The following is a 17386-nucleotide window of genomic DNA, read 5'->3' as shown; positions in this document are numbered from 1 at the left end:
ATGTAGCCCATAAACAAAGAGATATAAAAGAAGAGAGTGCAAAAGGATATTGGTAGGAGAATCTACTTTTTCAGCCTCTATTAAGAAAGTGTCAAGAAGTTTGTGTAGGCAAAATCAGCCTTGAGCCAAACTGAGTGAAAGCAGACACTGAATTCTTCCAATTTAGGTATGCTTTTCCTCTGAGAATGTAACTTAATTTCTGAGCATGGGTAAAGCTTCTATATAAGCCTGTGCAACTGATAGTCCTGTGGACTCCCCAACAGCTGCTGTTATTCTGACCAAATAAAAAGCTGTTTTAAACATTGCAACTGGAGTGGGTAATTGAAGAAAATCCACAACAGCGTTTTCTCAAGCGATGCCAGCAGAAGGACCTTAGCTCATCAGGTTTGCATGAAGCAGTGGTGTAATGGGGAGGGCAGGGGGCAGTGGCCCCAGGTGCAAAATTACGAGACGGGCGCAACCAGGCTCCCTGCTGAGCTCCTGCTGCCTTCTGAAGCTGTGGGGAGGCAAGCCACACCTGGGCTGGGCCTTTGCGCTTTGGGGCTGGGGCGGTGCCTTCTTCTCCTCAGACACCCACATGTACGAGGGCTCACCCGGTCTGCGAGGTGGCAAGGATGGAAGTGGAGGGGTCTGGGGAGTGCTGGGCGCAGTGGCTGAGGCCCAGGCCAGGGAGGAGATTGCTTCTGTGGAGGGGGAGGGCAGCAGCACCACCCCCTCCAAGGAGGGAGGAAGAGGAAGGCGGAAAAGCGCCCAAGGGAGGAAGCCCCCTCCCAGTGCATGTCTCCCCCCAGCTGCCCTATCCACCAGGGAGCACAACACTTGTCCCGCCCCGGGTACTGCAACCCATGCTATGCCACTGGCATGCAGAAAGCCCCAGGTTCAATCGTAGGACTCAGAATGCCCTCTGCCTGAGACTCTGAGAAACTGCTGCCAGTCAGTGTAGACAATACTGAACTAGTTGGTCCAATTGTCTGACAGACTATATAAATCAGCTTCCAGTAGGGAAGAGTCCAGCTAGGAGTGCCCAGTGTCACAAGAACAGGACACTCCTCTGCTAACCTGCCTCCGTCCTCTCCAGACTCCAGTCCCACCCACCCACCCCCCGGACTAGTGGCCTTCTCCGTGCCCCAACTCCATCTCCCCCACCCCTGCTAGGAGCCTCCCCAGGGTCACCCAGGTCCAACTCCCTGAGCTCCTCAGGATCTGACCACCCTCATCATGACATCTCCTTGGGAACTGCGGCACCTGCCCATTTCTTTCTTTTCTTTAACAAGATATGAAGGGCGGACTTTGGTGACCTTTTGGGCAAAAAAAGGAAAGCTGATATTCAAAGAATGCCTGACCACCACCGCCATCTCAAAGCTCTTGGATAATGTTTTCACTTAAATGGCCCAGAGGAGGCTGAGTAGACCCTAATCTTTGCCCTTTACTTAATTCTTATCTAGAAGATAAGGCTCACCATTTTATGGCTGTACCCAGCACTTGACACAAACATAATTTCTTTGAAGGAGGAAACCCAAGGACAAGTAGGGGGGGGGCATTAAATCTTTGCTCTACCACAGGGGTCTGCAACCCGCGGCTCCGGAGCCGCATGTGGCTCTTTTACACCTTTGCCGCGGCTCCGGGGCGGATACTAGCGAGGGAAGGAGGTGCATTGTGCGCCCCGACACTCCCCACTGTGGCGGGCGCTGTACTGGCTGTGACGTCGCATGGGGGCGGTTCGTGCGTTAGTCACGCACCGTCCCGACGTCACCTTCCCGCCCGCTGTCAGATCGCGGCTCCGGAGATATATTTGTTTTAAATGTCGCAATGGTTTTGCGGCTCCCAGTTTTTTTTTCCTTCGGAAATGGGTCCAAGTGGCTCTTTTTGTCTTGAAGGTTGCAGACCCCTGCTCTACCATAACATCTGACAATGTGACCACCCACGTTCTATCTGTCGGGAAGAGCACCTGCTGTTCAGAACTGGCCACTACCCCACTGCAGTGGGCCAAGAGAGGGGAGGCCCTTTCCGGTTAAATATTAGGCAAGGAAGAACCAATGGAAGACCTCCTTCTGTCTTCAAAGCCTTTTAAATACAGTGGTATCTCGGGTTATGAACTTAATCCGTTCCGGAGGTCTGTTCTTAACCCGAAACCATTCTTAACCTGAGGTACCACTTTAGCTAATGGGGCCTCCCACTGCTGCTGCACAATTTCAGTTCTCATCCTGGGGCACAGTTCTCAACCCGAGGTACTACTTCCGGGATAGTGGAGTTTGTAATCCAAAGTGTTTGTAACCCGAGGTACCACTGTAGAGATGCCTATCCCAGGTTGCTTCTCTATCAGACTCGAGATTGTTTTTATAGGTTCTATTAACCATAGAATTGCAGAGTTGGAAGGTTCCCCAAAGGGTCATCGAGTGGAACCCTCTGCAGTGCAAGAACCAGGGATGAAGCCAGGAATTGGGGCGGGGGAGGGGCAGGAAACCCTCCTGTCACCATCCTCTGCCTGGCTCTCTCTAGCAGATTCGGAATGAAATGTCTCAACAACACTTGTTTTAAATTACTTTCTTTTGACTCCAATTGCTCAGAAAAATCTGTCAAAATCTTTCATAATTGGAAGACCAGGAAATTAAATAAAAAACTAAAACCAGGCAGTACCTTTCATGCAGTTAATGAGTATATTTTGCAAAATTACGAAGAATATGTCATTTCCCATCTTATTTTTAAAAAATCTAACCTAAAGGGTTGGGGGGGGGGGATTTGCTGAAAACCTTTCCAGCATTTCCTTCTCAAATTCCTCCTCTTTTCCAGTGCAGTTTTTCTGCACACACTCAGTAAGCAGAGCTCATGAAGATGCTCCCCTGTCATCATCAACCTTAGCCAGGTCTTCACTCTCCACAAGGCACTGAGTGACTGCTCTTCGGTACAAGTGTCGCATGGCTGAGCAAGAGAGACGAGCAGAGCCTTTTTCGTGGCAGGGGAAAAGATTTTCACCTCTTTTACTAGGTCTGCTATGTTCCTTATGATCATTCCTAAGTGACATCTGTCCCTATTGGAATTCATGTTGCCATTAATCACTTTGAGATGTTTCGTGGAAAGCAATTCATAACTTTTTAAAATGTATTTATTCCATTTATATCGCACGTCTCCCCTGGGAGCGCAAGGTCTCCCCTCTTCATTTTGTCCTCACAACGACCCTGTGAGGTAGGTTCAGCTGAGAGACGGTGCCTGGCCCCATCCCCTGAGCTTCAAGGCCCTGTGGAGATAAGTGAAGTCAATAAAAAAGTCCAGGCTGCAGCAGCAGCGGGGTTTGGGCGAAGCAGCAGGCTCCCCGCTTTCCCACTCCAAAGGATTGTAACTGTGTGAACTGCACACCTGAACTGAGCTAATATTTCTCCCTGTGCTGGGAAAATGTTCGCCCGCTGTTTTCTGGAGCTTGACCCTCTCTTAAAGGCGCAGGACAGGCTTCCTTCGAATCAGCTGGCAGGCCTGGCCAGGCACAATTGCCCTGCCCACAGTCCAATGCTAGGAGTGTGCCCAATGCTGGGCACACTCTGAGACAGAACAGGTTTCTCGTCCTTATAGGCTTAGAAGCGACGAGGCTTTTGTGCGGGGTGGGGCACAAATCCCCCTGCAGGACCATGTGCAGCGCAGAAAGGACCCCGTCAGCATCCGCTGCGCCCCCCCAGGGGGAAGAGGCGCGTGCAGGTCGGCATGGCTGAGAGATGCGATGAGCTGAGAGAATCGGCGAGGCGCGTTTGCCCAGAGATGTCCTACTCCGGCTGAAACAAAGGCAGTTATATAAGCCCTTGCAACAGTTAAGCACACTCCTAGCATGGGCAATGCGCTGCTGCCCCCTAAGGTGAAATCTGCTCAAAATGCAGCTGCTGCTGCAGCAGCAGCAGGCAGAAACCTGGCTGGGTCCACGATGTGGGGAGGCGCCTCAGAAGGACCCGGCAGGTGCCTCTTCTGCCGCTCTTGCTCAGGGAGAATCTCCGGGGGGGGGGCGTGCTTTCCCGGCCACCGAAACAGCATGCTGGGGCGCTCTCCCACTGCCCCTGGCAAAGGGCTCAGTGGGGGTGCAGCAGGCTGCCATTCAGCCAGCTAACCCTCCCAGTTGCCATCACCTCCACAGAGGGACAGGTCAGACTTTGCCCACCTAGTGCCCCCCCCAGATGTTGGGCTACAACATCTGGGGCTGACAGAAGTTGCAGCTGATTTTGAGGCAGCTCAGTGCATTCTAGCTCAGCTCACATCTATGGGTCGCAACAAAGGCTATATTGCGCCCCAGCAAGAGAAGCAACAAGAGGGGGCAAGGCCGGTGGGGGGCAAAGCTAGAAGTCTCCTGGGCCTTTAACAGAGAAAGCCTCAGGTGTGGTTATTCCCAACACAGGTTTTCAGTGATTTGGAAGCCTTCATTAGGGAAAGCAGGCAATCACCTGAGATATTCTGGACTGGGCTGAGGAAAAGAGGGAGCCAGGGGGCCTGCTGGTCTCTTCAAGTTTGTAAGTACAGGGTCCACTTCAGGGTTTCCGAATGCCTAGCAGTAGTGGTAAAGTACTTGTCAACTTCTCTTGAAGTGTGTAATAATAATAATAATAGTATTTTATTATTTGTACCCTGCCCATCAGGCTGGGTTTCCCCAGCCACTCTGCAGGCTAAGACTTCAGCAGCAGAGAAAGGAGGTGTTATAGTGTTTAGCCCTGGTAGTTAGAGAGAGACTGGCCCCATCTATGTGTTTATGTATTCTGTACCCTTTATTAAGCTCTTGCAAGAATGTGCAATTGTAATGAAAATTATTTAAAATGGAGCAACACCACAGGCCAGCCAAAGATTAAGATTGATAGAGAAGACCTTCCTGCAACTCTTGGGGGGGGGGGGTTAAGAGTGCCTTCCCAGTAGGACTCCCTCTCAAGAGGGGTGTGGGGTACTTTTTCTTTACAGCTTCCATTGGCTGCTCAAACTGCACCTTTTGAAAACTAAAGAATTGTAGTTTGGTGTTCTCCCTGTAATGTGTAGTTTGGAATTACTGTTTTTAGGGCTAGAATGTGGAATTTTGTTTAACTGTTTCAACTATATCGTATACCTGGGACTTTTCTGGGGTAGGGAAGGTATCAGTACAAGAAGAAACCAGCAGAGAAGCAGGCTGGATGTAAAAATCTGGGAAACTGAGAAAGTCTGTGGCACTGATGGGACACCCAAGTAGTAGTTTTCCTTCCTTCCTTCCTTCCTTCCTTCCTTATGATGGAACTCATGGGCATCTAGTGATGCTGATGGTTGGAAGATGCAGGACAGATAAAAGGAAGTCTTCCTTCACTCAGTGCACGGTTAAACTATGGAACAGGCACCCACAAGAGACAGTGATGGCCACCAACCTAAATGGCTTTAAAAGAAGATTAGTCAAATTCATGGAGGAGAGCTATTGATGGCTGCCAGCCACGATGTCTATGCTGTGCCTCCACAGTTCCTGTTGTTGACAGAAATGCTTCTGAACAACAGTGGAAGCCACAGGAGGGGAGGGTGGTCTTGCATTCAAATCCTGCCTGCTGGTTTCCCACAAGCATCTGGTGGGAAAGTCTTTATCAGGTGAAGCTGAGGGGCCACCACTGAGAAGCCTCATTCTGTGGTAGAAGTCGTGCAGGTGGGCAATCTAAGGGGAGACCCTCTTTGTAGATGGTGTTGCTTCACGTCTTTCAAACACCAGGGTGCCAATTCTGTGTGGCCCAAGCAGCACTATTGCCACTTGTCATGGCTAGGGCATGTTGAATTTTTCGACTTTCAAATCCTCAGAATGAGGGGTGCTAAAATGTTGGAACATGACTTGAGAACTCAAAAGATATTTTGATTAAATTAATATAATTTAGTTTTGCTTAGTAAATGAGTAAAATTACATAGAAATGATTAAAAATGATTGCAAATTATTTGCAGCTATATTCTATATTAATTTTATTTATTATTATTATTTAGTATTACCTGACATTTTCAGAATGTAAAATTATAATTATAATTCTTAGGTTTTCTGAAAGCAGTTGATGTGCTTCTTCATCAAACGTAGACTTACCAAGCTAAATGTTGCCCAATCACAAAAATTATAGCAGATTTGGATTCCTCACACCCCAAAGCATATTTTTAAGACCACACCTCATGCAGTTTGGAGACCCTGCACAATGAGGTCTGTTGAAGATCTTCATATGTGGGAAAGTGGTCCAAAGCTTTAAAGGTCAAGGCTACACTTTGCATAGAGCCCAGAAATGAACTGGGATCTGATGCAGTTGGCATAGTGTTGGTGCCATAGACTCATAATGCCCGGCCCCAACTTGACACCCTTGCAGGTGTCCTTTGGCCTAAAGTTCAGTTTCTGAACCATCTTAAAGAGCAGCCCCATGTACCCCACATTACAGCAGTCTAGCCAGAGTATGAATGACTGATGCCAGGCTACCTCTGTCCAGCTGGCATTAAAAGGAATTGGTTGCACATGGGCAATCTGTGCCGCCAGGAACATAGGTCAGTGGTTCCCAAAATGGATGATGCCGCCCCCTGGGGAGGATTACCGGGGGGGGGGGGGCGGTGATGCTAAGAGGCAAGGGGGCAGTGTGGGGGCGCTGGAGGTGTAAATGACTATGAGCCTTTGAAAAGCTGGTATTGTTGGGTCATGTTCATCACTTTTCTTGAATTAATTAAACTAAACAGTTTTAATTGGATTTTGAATAAATGTGCAATTAATTGTTACTCCTTTGAATGTTACTATGCTAATATCTTCCTTAGTGGGTCAGGAAAACCACTGTTCTTAATAATGCTTTTTATAGAGTATGGTGCACTGGGGGTGAGTCTGTGGAACCAAGGGGGCAGGGGCCCCCAGAGGTTTGAGAACTCCTGACATAAATGGTCCCAGGATGGACACACACACCAGATTCCAAACATGGGTGTGCAGCCCTGCCGATGAAACCTCAACGGGCAGTTTCCTCCCTATATGTTTGGAAGGGATTAGTTGGTGCCCTGTGTGAGCTCAATATATCAGTAAGTTTCCAACCAGTGTGCTGTGGCACCCTGGGGCGCCTTGAATGATGGCCAGGGGTGCCGTGGGCAACACTGGCCTCTGTCCCTCTTTCCTTCCCTCGCTCCTCTGATTCCCTCTTGCGTCTCTGCCTCCCAAAGGCTTGCAAAACTGTTCGTTGCAGCAGCCCTGGCTACAAGCTCCCCAGGTGAATGGTGACTCTGGGGCTGGCCAGGGGGTGCTTCCCAGGCCCCTGTGGGGCAGTGTGAGGAGGCACCTCTCTTTTGGATGGGGGTGGGAGTGGGGCGTGGGGAGCTGCTAAGAGGCCAAGGGGTGGCAGCAGCGACTGCCTCTCTCAAGGAGAGGAGGCGGAGGGAGCACTCCACAAGGGAAGGTGTTTGAAAAAGGGTGAGATGCTGCCAGCTCGGCAGGCATGGGGTGACATAACTGGGCTCCTGAGCCCCACAGGGGAGCTGCAGAAAGAATGTACTTGGTTAAGGGAGCCGTGGACCCAAAAACTTGAAAACCTCTGCACTGTATAAATACTGGAGGGTTGAGCAGCAGTCTGCTAGTGACACCTTCTGGAGCTTGCCATTCACTGCAGAAACAGGACCACTGAAAGGACCCTGCAGCCAAGTCAGAGCTCGTCCAGACTTCCTTTGGTGCCACCTTTCTAGGCTCAGGTCCAGCCTTTAAAGCTCCACGTTTGAGCATTCGGGGGGGGGGGTTGTCCCTGCACTTTGACCACTCAAACCTGTGTTTTTCTGCTGAATCAGAGCAAACGGCAATCAGGTTTTCCGTGGATTTCCATTAACTCAATTTAGGTGGTGAAATTCAGATTTTCCTGTGGAAAGCGCTGCCGCAACAACAGCAAAACTGCTTGGACATGAGGCTTTAAAGCCTGGACAGCACAGCGCAAAAGGAAGTCTGGATGAGCCCCCAGACTCTTATCCTGGAAGACACCAGGAGATCCATCTGGTCAGACCAGCCTCTGGCGCTGGTCAGCACTCAGGGGTCAGCAATGAGATGCATTTTAAATAAAAGGACACATTCTACTCATGTAAAAACACGCTGATTCCTGGACCGTCTGCATGCAGGATTTAGAAGGCGATTGGGCTGGATCCGGCCCTTGGGCCTTAGTTTGCCTACCCATGGACTAGCTGAATCCCTCTCCTAACACTCATCATCCCTGGAGCCTAATTGCAATGGGCGAAGATCTGCTTTCCTGGGCCTGCTGCAACCCTCACCAACCACAGCCAGCACAATGGGGGGGGGGGAGAACCCGCCCCCTCTGCCTAGTCTTTCCCCCTCCATTCTGACTGTTCATAGGCTTTCTTCTTCCTCTTCTGTCTGTCTTCTTCAGAGCAGAAAAATAATATGCAGCAGAGGTGTGGGTGTGGGACACCTACACATGTAAACATGGATGATTTATCTTTATTACTCTGCACTTGTTGGTTTGAACTGGTTTGGATTTAAACACTTGTTGAACTCATTAGCAAAAACAGAGCTAAGGGTTTTTTTTAAATAGCTTTAGTTGAGCTAAGTTCATTTTAATTAACTGAGAGAAGAGATAAGGCCAATCATTTCGTGCAGCTAACAAATACATTGGTTAGATGCCTCAGTGATGAAATTAAAAATGTTGGAGTGAATAAAGCAGCCTTATCTGACAAGTTGACGATAAGGGAAAGATGCATTTAAGAATTTATAATGTGTGCTATATTGCTTAGAGTGTAGGACTAGGGCCTGGGAGACCAAGATTCAAATCATCGGTAAGCAGCTCACTGGGTGACTTTGGGCCAGTCACTGCCTCTAGGCCCAACCTACCTCACAGGGTTGTTGTGAGGATTAAAGGAGGAGGGGGTGAAACATGTATATGCCACCTTGAGCTTCTTGGAGAAAAACATGGAATATAAATGCAATAAATGAATATATATATAAACAATATAGCTGGTCGCTAGGGGTGGAAGGGTCAAGTTTGGTTCTGTCAGAGTCTCTTTTTTCCAATCTTAAATTTGGTTCTCCACATTTCTGCAATTTCAGAGTTATCCCCCCCCCCCCACCGAAAAATAGCCCCCTGAAACTTCATCAGCATTTCAGTGCAAATTTGTCCTAGTCAGCACATGTTTGTATGCAGCTTTGCATACAAACTAATGCACATTTTTTTAAAAAGAAAATTTCCCCCTAATATATTCACATTTGGTTTGTTCTGACAAATATATTTGTATGCAGACTTTCCCCTAAATGTTTTCATAAATGTTTTTTTGGCTGGAGAACTGCATTGCAAAATGTGGAAAAGTGCAAATTCCAAAAGTTAGCTGTGTTTTGGTCCTCTTTTTTAAAAGTGTGGATTTAAACATTAAGTGCTGCAACTTTCTCCTCCATCCCAGGCTGGTCCCCCCTCCCTGAAATGTGGCAAGGTGGGTTTTACCTGCAGCTGGTGTCTCTCTTGCCATGACCAGGCTGCTCCTGATGCTCATCAGCTCTGCTTTGTCATATCCAGGGAGTGAGGATGGCGATGCAAGAAACCCGGCAGCTGCCTCAGCTTGCCCCGGCACCTTCCGCTATGATCCTGGGTGAGATGCTGAATGATCACTTTGGCCCCATGCCTGTCAAGGCCCCCATCACCCGAATGAGGAAGAAGTCCTCTGGTGTCTACCTTCCCACGGTGAACCAGGATCAGGTCCTGGGAAGGAGGCAAGCAGCGAACGCTAAAGAGAGAGAGAGGGTAAGCAGACACAGAGACTGAGGTTTGAGAGTGAGCCCTGTTGAACACACAGTAGAACTTAATTCCAAGGAGCTGTCCACTGTATGAAGCCACAAGAGTTTCTGACCTCCTAGTTACAGAATAATAGGATAGTAGAGTTGTGCCATCTAGTCCAGGCTCCTGCAATGCAAGAATCCTGCCCAAAGCTGTCCCCAGGTGGGCTCAAACCACCAACCTTCTGGTTAACACCGACCCATTGCACCACCGGCAGGAATCTCACCTAAAGCATCCATGACAGGTGGCCATCCAACCTCTGCTTAAAAACCACCAATGAAGGAGAGTCCACCGACCTTCCAAGGAGGTCCATTCCACTGTCAAAGAGCCTCAGAAAATTCTTCCTAACGTTTTGCCAGAATCTCCTTCCTTGCCATTTGAATCCATTGGTTCAGTCCTACTCTCTGGAGGAGGAAACAGGCTTGCCCCTCAGATATTTGAAGATGGCTCTCATAAATGAAAACACCTGCCAGTTTTATAGGGGCTGAATGAACTGGTGGAAGGAGGAGCCTGGGGAAGTGGGTGGGGGTTGACTCTGAAGGGAAACACCTGCCAGCTGACAGCCTTCCCAATCTGGCCTTCCAGAAGTCTTGGACTACAACTTCTATCAGCACCAGCCAGCCTGGTCATATGATGCTGCGGCTGATGGAAACATGTCAGTTCTGGCTGGGGCTCATGGGAGTTGTATTCCCAGACACCAGGAAAGCAGCCGGATGGGGGAAGGCTGTCCAGAACATTATGCTAAGAAAATCCTGGTCATGACAAGCATAAGGACATCTGCTAATGATTGCAAAATACTTCCTGCTCTCTAGTCTTTTCTTTAGTTTTGTTCAAGCAATTGGTGGGGTAACAATGTGAAACACACTTTATCCTCCGAGGTGGTCAAAGGCTGAGTCAGAGTTGGATGTGAATGTGCTGGTACAAGCAAATGCTAACGTTGACAAGTAAATGAGTGCAAAAACAGGTCATTTACTGATGGGTTTTTGGAGATGTGCAGGTGAATTTCAGGAATTATTGGATCCTGGGGGCAGATTTTCAATATTTACATGGTAAAAGCCATTCTTTAGTGTTAAATTGTGGAAATGAGGATGACATTGGGCTCAAAATGTGCCAGGAAATGAGGGAAGTGCCCAAATTTTCTGACTTTTCCCACTAGCCTCACCAAAGATTAAGAACTGCCGGTAAATGTCAACATTTGCCATACCCCAAATAGATGGTCATTGAAGCCTTGCAAGCTGTATGGAGTGGTCATTGCATTTTACAAGTTGATTCTTTAGGGCTTGGTAGGGAAAGAGATGCTCTTTTTCTGTACCCAGATGGCCATTCCTCAGTTGCCACCAGCCAACGCTTCCTGGAATATTTTTTCTTCTGGGGGAAGGACTGTTTCCTTCTGCCAATTCCTCCAGGAAAGCTGTCTTAGAGAGCATTCTTATCAGAAAATCAGCCATTGCTAACTGTTTACTCTAGATAGCTTGGGTATACTTTGAGGAGGTTAGTTCGGCAACCTGGTTGCATCAGACTTTGGCAGAAGGCAAATGGCAATAGTTTCTTGGGAGTTGAAGGGAGGCTGAAAGAGGCTCATAATGTCACACTCATTCCACTTCTGTCTCTGGCAGGTATTTGTGTTGTGTCAAAAATTAAAGACAAAACCAAGGCAAAATCTATTTAATTAAAGACAAAAACAGGGGGGGGGGGTGCGCGCACGCACAAAGAGTTGTTTTAAACTGTGTTTTAATTGTTGTAACTGTTCTGTGGCCTTAGAGTGAATAGCAGGTAATTAGAATAATAGAATTGTAGAGTTGGAGGGGATTCCAAGGGTCATCTAGTCCAGCCCCCCCTGCAATGCAGGAATCACAGCTAAATAATCCTAGACAGGTGGCCATCCAACCTCTATTTAAAAACATCAAATGGAGGCACCACCTTCCACTCTCAAACAGCTCTTACCACCAGAAAGTTATTCCTAATAATAACCATAGTAATGTGAAGTGATGCCTCTCCCAAACCACTTTCATCTCCCTTAAAAACTCTGCTGTCTTAAGTGTTGTTTGACACCCCCAAACCTGCAGCAATTACAGCAACAGCAACAGGATTATTAAGCATATGGCAAAACTGGAGTTTGAATCTCTGTCCCTCTGCCCTCAGGCCAAATCTTGAAAGTAAACAGGGGTGTCGATTGGGGGCCTCCAGATGCTTTTCAGGCTCCATCTCTCATCACCCCTGACGGTTGGCCAAGTTGGGTTGGTGCTGATGGAAGTCAGTCCAGCATCTGGAGAGCCACAGGTTAGCCACCCCAATATCATGTCCAATTAGCAGGCAGCCAAAGTGAAGAAAATGAGCCATAATTTGGTTTCACGAACAGGTTAGTAAAAAGGCACATCTGGAAGGACAGGTGATGGGAGGGAGGGGGAGCTCTTCCCAACTGCTCATCACAGGATGAGTGCAAAGGAAGGAAAAGTTTCTCCGGCTTGAAGGGCTCAGGAGACACTAATCTCTCGGCTTTAATTGCTTGCTTTTTAAAAAAAACAACCCCACACACAGATAAAGAACTTGAACAGTTGCTTTTCCAAGCTCAAAGCTCTCGTGCCACTGATTCCGAAGGACCGGAAGCCCAGCAAAGTTGATATGCTTAAAGCCACTGCTGAATACATTCGCCTGTTGCGCTCAGTTTTGGAAGAAACTGGAGGGTGTGAGGTAGGAGCAAAACTAACTTTGCAACCCCCCCACCCTTCCCGAACTTCCTGTGATCCTCATTTGAGGCCCTTCTTCGAGGGTCTGGAGGGTGGCAACACGAGAATACGCCTTTTCTGCATGTGACTCCCCATTTGTGGAATGCTCTCCCCAGGGAGACTCACCTGGCACCATCATTTTATATCTTTAGGCGCCAAGCGAAAACTCTTCCCTGTAACCCAGGCCTTTGGCCTTTAACTATCTGTGGCCTTTTAGAAATGGGTGAGGACGTTTCTTTCCCCCCCCCCCTTGGTTTTAATGTATCTGTGTGGGGTGGGCAGGTTTCCTTGGGCCAGGTAAAGCAACAAAGAACCCTGCCACACGGTGCGGTCTGCTGAAGAACCTCCTGAGTTTGTTGCAAAACCCTGTGCTGTGCATCCCCTGGAATGCACCTGTGGAGCTTGGGCCCTGCTCACTGGGACACCTGTGGCACGTGAACAGCAGCTGCTTCCAAGCGGGTTACTGCTACACTGTCCTTCCCTGGAAAGCTACAAGCAGAATTGCAACTGACTTCCCCCAATGTGGGGGGATTGATTTGGGGTGGTGGAGGGTACACATCACACTACCTTTTGCCTAAATAAGTGGGTAGGGAAGGTATCTCTCCCCCCCCCCCATCATTAATTTTTCCTTGAAATAAATAATTGAATTTGCACTAAAGCACTTATGAGGCAGTAGCAAACTTTAGCCATACCTGGAATTGTACAGCGAATACATTACATTCACTGTGTTTATTATTCATCTATTTAATACTTTAATATCCCACCTGAGTTCAAAGTGACAGAGATGGTTCTCATTTAATCCCTACCAGAAGCCAGTTAATGCTCTGCCCATGAAATCATGCCGGCTCTTTCCCAAGCACCCCTTTCTTTGCAATTTTTCGTATGTATGTGGTCATCCAAGCTGTCTCACTGCTGATCTGTTTTCCTTTCTGCTTCCACAAGCTGAAAGATCCAGCGGCTCCTGGTCCTTCTGGGCCCTCTTCAGTGCCAGCACCGCTAGAAAAGTGCTCACCAGCCAGTCCCAAGCCCCAGAGACCCAACAACTGCATCAAGATGGAAAATGGGATGGAAGTGGTGTGGGCAAGCCCAGTGGTGCAGAGCCCCATGTGGGCCTGGGAGGAAACACTTATTCCTACCTATGTGGGGATTTTGGAACTTCACACAACCGGATAGCAGGTAAGGTTTTCTCCAGGGCTTGGTTTTACCTTTTACCTTTTCAGTGGTTCCCAAAGTTCGGGATGCCGCCCTCTGTGGGGCTGTGGGATTTGGGGGGGGGGCACTAAGAGGCAAGGGGGCAGCAGGGGGCGCTGGAGATGTAAATAACTTTGAAAGGCTAGTACTGCTGGATCAATTGCACAAATTTTGTGGAACTGGCTAAGCTAAACGGTTTTAATTGGATTTTGAATAAATGTGCAATTAATTGTTACTGTTTCGACTTTTTTTGCGTTCAGCGCCTGCTAAAAACATTCTTCTTTAGGCAAACCTACCCAGATGCTTATAAATGCCAATGTGAATTTTAATCGGTTTTTGTATTTTAAGTTTTTGTATGCTTTAAAGTATTGTAATTTTTTCTTGGTTTTATCATTTTTTCCTTTTTGTAAACTGCTTTGAGGTTTGTTTGGTTGGTTGGTTGGTTGGTTGGTTGGTTTTTTGTTTGTTTGTTTGTTTTTACAAGCAAGTGGTGTATAAGTTTCATGAAATAAAACAAACAAATAAATAAGATAAATAGTAGCTCATGCCCTTACCCGGGTAATACTATGCCCCCCCCCCCGAGGCAGTAGTGCCCAATTTGGAAACAACTGGTTTAAGATTATACATTTTATGTTGCTATTTTATTACTATCCTTTACCTCCTGTTTTCATTTCATTCCAGTTTAATCCTTATCCTATTCTGCATGCTGCCTTCAGGATGCGGAATGGAAAATCGAGAGTGCAGGACTGGAATCAATCAGCAAAGATGCAGATGCACTTCCACACCTGCAAACAATTTGTCTTTCAGAGCCTCCTTTGGTGCAGATGGAGGATCAGCTCTTCAAGACGCAGCACTTACAGAAAGGAACCCAAACCTTTCTTGGGTTCTTGTTTGATGAGTTTTCATTTGTTATGTTTAAAATTAAATTAAATCTGCCACAATTATGACTCATGCTTTGCATCTTTGCAGTCTAGTCTTTGGACCAAAATTCGTTGTGGGGAGCAAAGAGCTTCACAGGGTAACTGAAAGCTTCCCCTAAATATGGGAGGGTGTTCTCAGTGGAACAGAGAAGCCAAAGCAGGGGGTTTTGTTTGTTTTTTGCTCCATGGACCTGATCCTTATTAGGAACAGCCTGGTGAGCTATTTGACAGCGGAACACACAGAAGGCAGTGGAGGTTTCTGAACCTCACTGGAAGTTTTTAAACAGATGTTGGATGACTGTTGTCTTCAGCTGAGATTCCTGCGTTGCAGGAGGTTCAACTAGATGACCCTTTGGGTCCCTTCCAATTGGGTCTACAATTCTATGATTCTAAGGTATGTACGTATGGCAATTTAAAGTGGATCCAATGAACCCCAGCCAGAGGTGTGTGTGTGTGTTTGCATCATCCTCATCTAAATGGCAGCCCATACTTTCTTTCCCATTTAGTTTACCTTTTCCTCGTTCTGCAGATGATGCGATAAGGGGAAATCGTGTTCCTGGGGCAAGCAGATTGGGTGGCCAGGTTTGGGGGGGGGGCTTTATGTGTGTTGGGAAGTTTTGCTGTGCGCCGTCTAGCTCCATGCCCTTCTCTTCCATTTTTGCATCACCTGAGCACAACCAAACCATTTTGTTTCCATCAGCCCCCAAAGAAAGTATGCGCCATGCTTACTCCTGGCACGTGCAGAGAAAGGCACATTTGCTGTAATTTATTTTTACTCTTAAAACAGCTGTTTTGTACAGAACTGCTCTTGTGCAAAACTGCAGTGGTCAAAAAGAAAAATGGCCTTTGCAGAAAAAGTGGGGAAAGAAAAGCAGTCTCCATGTTTTGTGTCCCTGGGTTGTGTATGCTTAGAATCAGGGAATTGTAGAGTTGGAAGAGACCCAAAGGGCCATTAGTCTAACCCCTTATGGGTGTGTGTGAAACGTACTGTTTATGCCCGTCTCCGCAGCAGCTGTTTGCACCAACATGGTGGCGGTGCTGCTTCTGCAGGAGCTCTCAATGTCAGCGGCTGCGAGGCACTTGGCAGGGAGAGAAGCAGCAGCCGTGGCCTCCACCAGTGGCTTCGGACCCAGGTCACTGAACACTTGCACATGGCGGCTGGCACAGGACCAAGCTCAAGACACGCAACTCATCACAGCTGATGAAAAATTGGACATTTCACCTTTAACAGGTGTACCAGAGGAGCATATCAAAACCGGAGAAGTTCACATTTTTGTTCCGGCCCGTGATGCCATACAAGCTGGTGTTAACAATACAAAAAATATGGAAGATAGAATTTGACACAAGGGAGTGCTGGGAAAAGAAGAAGAAGAAGAGTTTGGATTTGATATCCCGTCTTTCACTCCCTTTAAGGAGTCTCAAAGCGGCTAACATTCTCCTTTCCCTTCCTCCCCCACAACACCCTGTGAGGTGAGTGGGGCTGAGAGACTTCAAGGAAGTGTGACTGGCCCAAGGTCACCCAGCAGCTGCATGTGGAGGAGCGGAGACGCGAACCCGGTTCCCCAGATTACAAGACTACCACTCTCAACCACTACACCACACTGGCCCACTGATGGGCTGGGCATCTTCCACGGATCCTCTGTCCAATGTGTTAATGACCTTTTTACGAAAGAAGCTGCTATAGCCTTTGCTGGGGGGGGGGGGATGGCTGGAGCTATGATGTTCAAGAGCAGAGGATTCCAAAACCTAAATCCAAGTCTTATAGTGCAAACTTTTCTTGGAACAAAAGACCAAAGGTGTCCACAAAATAGGTTGGCATTGGCTGTCTCTGCGTCTGACTGTGAATAAAGTCAGCTGTGCTGTATTTATAGTCCATGTATAATACATCTCTTAAGCTCCGATCTGGGCCAGGGGGAGATTGGAGATGTGGAGGCCTTTAGCCTCAAAGGGACTTTGGAGCATGTCCTGAAACTTTTTTTGGACTTCAGTCCTGAATATGGAGCATGGGCAGACTTGTTGAGAATATTCCTTGAATTGTCAAGACGGAAACCCTTCGGGACCTACTCTTCGGAACCAAAGGAAGGAAACCAAGAACAAGCTCAGTAGAAGATAAAGGAAAGTGTAAGCATAATTTTGAAGAAGATCTGCAGAAGGGACAGGGAGAAGAGTTAAGAGCCTCCAGGTTGATGAGTCATATAGAACTGATAGAAAGAACTGACAGAATCTGAGACCAGGGAGAAGAGACTGTGGAAGAAGATTGAAAATATATATATATATAAATTTATTTAGAGAAATATTGTATAATTAATGAATGTTAGGAAATGGTGGAATGAAATTACATGACTTTAGTAGAAATATGATAAGGAATTAAGTATAAATAAATTTTAAGATTTTGATGGTAAGATAAGGTTAAAATAAACTAAGATAACTAAATGATAGAAAGCAGTGAAAGACGGAAAGGATTTGCTGATTTAATTAATAATTGGAATACAAAAATGGGAGGTGTGAGGAGGTCAAGGAAATAAGTTAATGAAAGATAAGGATAAAGATTGGAGGTGTTTTTAATTGCTTTTGTGTTTTTTGCGTTCTGATGTATTGTGCTTTTGTTTTTGCTTTTTTATTATGTAATTTTGTATTCTTCTTTTTTCTTTTCTTTTTTCTTTTTTGTGTAACTTCTAAATGTTTAATAAATATTATTTTTTAAAAAAATACATCTCTTAATCTCCTAATAAATTTGACCTTTAAAATTTTTTTTAAAAGTACTGTTTATGTTATTCTCCGGGCCACACTGTGGCTTTCTGTGTTGGGGGGGGGGCAG

General features: G+C 47.0%; 1 long non-coding RNA gene across 1 annotated transcript; it reads left to right on the top strand.

Annotated features, from left to right (window-relative positions):
• The first annotated feature begins 9560 nt into the window (after positions 1 to 9560).
• Positions 9561 to 14404, top strand: LOC310684017. Its single transcript, XR_014514656.1, has 3 exons — positions 9561 to 9698; positions 13400 to 13633; positions 14330 to 14404. It is a non-coding gene; the product is annotated as an uncharacterized lncRNA (long non-coding RNA).
• The last annotated feature ends 2982 nt before the right edge of the window (positions 14405 to 17386 follow it).

This window comes from Podarcis tiliguerta (assembly GCF_965153285.1).
Source record: "Podarcis tiliguerta genome assembly, chromosome: 8".
NCBI lineage: Eukaryota > Metazoa > Chordata > Lepidosauria > Squamata > Lacertidae > Podarcis > Podarcis tiliguerta.
This window is presented reverse-complemented; position numbering and strand designations above follow the sequence as displayed.